This window comes from Phasianus colchicus, chromosome Z (genome assembly GCF_987193195.1).
Source record: "Phasianus colchicus chromosome Z, bPhaCol1.hap1.1, whole genome shotgun sequence".
Classification (NCBI taxonomy): Eukaryota; Metazoa; Chordata; class Aves; order Galliformes; family Phasianidae; genus Phasianus; species Phasianus colchicus.
In genome coordinates this window covers 6,834,210-6,837,193 of record NC_143476.1, presented here as the reverse complement: position 1 = coordinate 6,837,193, position 2,984 = coordinate 6,834,210, and the positions used below count along the sequence as shown (strand labels likewise).

Here is a 2,984-nt window from a genome sequence, read left to right as displayed (position 1 = left end):
GCATCTGGTGTGGCTTTGGGCTTGCCTTCCTCTCGCTCAACCGGGTTTGCGTCCCTCTCTGCAGGCAGGAATTTGAGTCGGAGCAGATTCCTGAGCTCACCGTCCGCGACATTCACAGCGTGAGCTCCCTCTGCAAGATGTACTTCAGGGGGCTCCCGAACCCTCTGCTCACCCACCAGCTGTACGGCAAGTTCTCGGTAAGCACAAGGCCACGTCTTTCATTTCCCTCTTCCTGGGCCTCTTGGCAGATGGCTGCAGCAGTGCCCCAGCTCGGAGGCCCTTTTGCTGTCAGCCCCACGAGGTTTACTCGCAGTGGTGTACTAGCCTGATTGGTGTCTCGCTCCCTTTCTGCACTACTCCAGGATGCTGTTGGTGCCGCTACAGAGGAGGAGCGGCTGCTCAGAATGCAGGACGTCATCCAGCAGCTGCCCGCTCCTCACTACAGGTCAGTGCTGCCCTCAGCCTGCTGAGCTCAGCCCTGCTGCATTGCAGAGGGCAACGATGCGGTTCCAGCCTTTGTCTTTCTGAATTGCAGCACGGCATGCTCGTTGGTGCTGAACGTTTGCCTCTCTTGTTTTCCAGGACACTGGAGTACCTGATGAGACACTTGGCGTGTCTGGCTGGGAACTCCACCATCACAAACATGCATGCCAAGAACCTAGCCATTGTGTGGGCTCCAAACCTCTTAAGGTAAACTTCTGCTTCTGTTTCAACACAACGCTTACATCTGTTCTCCAGAAAAAAAAACAGTCCTCCCTTTTTCTCCATCAAATGTGCTCTTCTCCTGTAAAATCTGTGGCTGACAGCAGAGCAGGAGCCTGAGCTGTTCTCCAACCCCACGGGCACAATGTCTAGGTGACAATTTCTGCTCTCTTGTTGAGATGGGACTGACGTGTCCTTGATCATCCAGGGGAATTTCTGCAGTGGCATCACTGATTGCCCACTGCGGAAGTCTCCAGAGCCTCAGCTGACAGCTTTTGGCTGCAACAATTCAGACTCGGGGAAACGGTCTTGGAGAAATGACTTCTAAAATCTGCCTTTTCTACAGATCACAGCAGAACGAGTCTGCCTGCGCCAGCGGAAGAGCTGCCTGCATGGAGCTGCAGACACAGTCGGATGTGGTGGAATTCATCATCAACCACACAGACGACCTCTTCTGCTCCAAATCCAGAGCAGACATCGCAGATGCAGCAGGTGAGTGTCTTCCTCCATTAGCTTGATCTTGACCTGACACCTTGATCAAATGCAGGCCTTCTCCGGGACCTTTGAGATACTCTTTTACCATCAAGGGGACAGCAGACCTCTGGGCTTCCAATAGAATCTGGCATCCTGTTGCTGGATGCTGAGAATGTCCAAGCCCAAACTTCACAAGGAGGAAACCGTCATTATTATGGTTTGCATGCAGGAGAACTTTGATGCAAGTGTGGCAGCGAAGCTTTCTCAGTTCCCTGCCCCTTTTATCTAGGGGTGAGGTCTCTTAATGATGACCTTGTCCTTTGCCATAAACAGACTTCTGCCCACATGGTTATTTTGAGCTCCTCTTCTTCCAGTGGCTCGGATAAGCAAGCCTGAGAAAAATACAGCACCTCCCCCAGAACTGTGGTGGCTGTGCTGCTGCTTTCTGATCCTCACTCTTACCTGTGGTTTTCCCTGACAGGGCACAATTCTCTCCCAGGGCCCAAGTCTGTGGGGGTCTCTTCTGCTGCCACAAAGCTGCTCAGCCTGGAGGAGGCACAGGCACAGAGGCGAGGCCACAGCAGCTCTCCCCCTGTGACAGAGAGCAGCCACGACATTGAGGTGGAAGAAAGCCCTGCAGCTGGGCAGGGCAAATTCCACACCGTCGTCGACTTTCCATCTGACAGGTAAAGAGGACTTTCTTTTCCAGCACCTAGCATCATTGTTTGGGTGGGTTTTTGTGGTTTTTTTTTCCCAGTATTTCTAGTGCCAAAAGTTGCTGAAAGTAAGTTAGGCTAAGGTGGGATTTTCCAGATGTCAGGGCCACGTACCTGAAACCAAATCCAGTTCTCCTCTAAGCAGAGCAGTTGGTCAGACTTGCTGGCACTAGAAATTAAACATGGCAGTGAGATGAGGCCGATGAGGTGCTAATGTAAGAGTCAGAGATGCTTCTGAACTTCCTTTATGGCTGCACGGTTCCTCAGAAAGGAGTTACGCCTGCCAGCTCCATCAAAGCCATCCCTCAGATGCTGTGCTGTACAGCTGTGGAGCCTTTGCTCACATGCTCTGCATCTTGCTTGACAGAGTTGAGGGGAATTAGCCAGCAAGACTTCAGGGCTGAGCTATAGGAATGGAGCCATCCTCAACTGCTGGAAACAGAGCGAGTTTCTAAGTTGTGTTTCTGCAGAAACCAGGCAGTGCTAGGAACAAGCAACTGCTGCCAAGAGCTCAGTGCTGCTCTTCCCTCACCCTGCACCACGCACGACTCACAGCATTGGCTGTTTTCTCTCTCCAGACAAAATCCACCCAGCAAGAAGGAGGAATCACCAGCTAGCAGTTGGTGTTGCTGTTTCAGCCTCAGAAAGCCATCCTCTGGGAGCAAACGCCAACTGCAGCGCAATGCCAGGCAGCCCTCAGAAACAGCAGTGGTAGTCCTGGCAGGTAAGGGTGCAAATGCAGCTTCCAAATCCCTGCTTTTCAGGAACATTGAATTCAAGCTTGCTCTGCACTTGTATCTCCTTCTGCCATTCCAGCCCCTGCCTAACGTCTTCAGTACACCCCTGATCAAGAACCACTGTCGTAATTCAGCTTGTGAAAGTTTGACACTAACCTCTGTGTATCCTTTCTAGGTGAATCGAGCCCTTGCCAACCCACAAGATCCAGGGCAAGTAGCAACAATGCTCTCTGTGCTTCCATCAGTGGAGAGCTCTTAGGAAGCACAAATTGCTGCAGTTCCAATAGCAGCCTTACACATGAAAACAGTGATGGAGAGAAGGAGCTCATCGAAGTCCATGCCCTCATTACACCTG

General features: G+C 51.8%; 1 long non-coding RNA gene across 1 annotated transcript; it reads left to right on the top strand.

The window, feature by feature from the left end:
- Positions 1–1,167: 1,167 nt before the first annotated feature.
- Positions 1,168–2,612, top strand: LOC149912343 (uncharacterized). Its single transcript, XR_016461656.1, has 3 exons — positions 1,168–1,194; positions 1,658–1,862; positions 2,471–2,612. It is a non-coding gene; the product is annotated as an uncharacterized LOC149912343 (long non-coding RNA).
- The last annotated feature ends 372 nt before the right edge of the window (positions 2,613–2,984 follow it).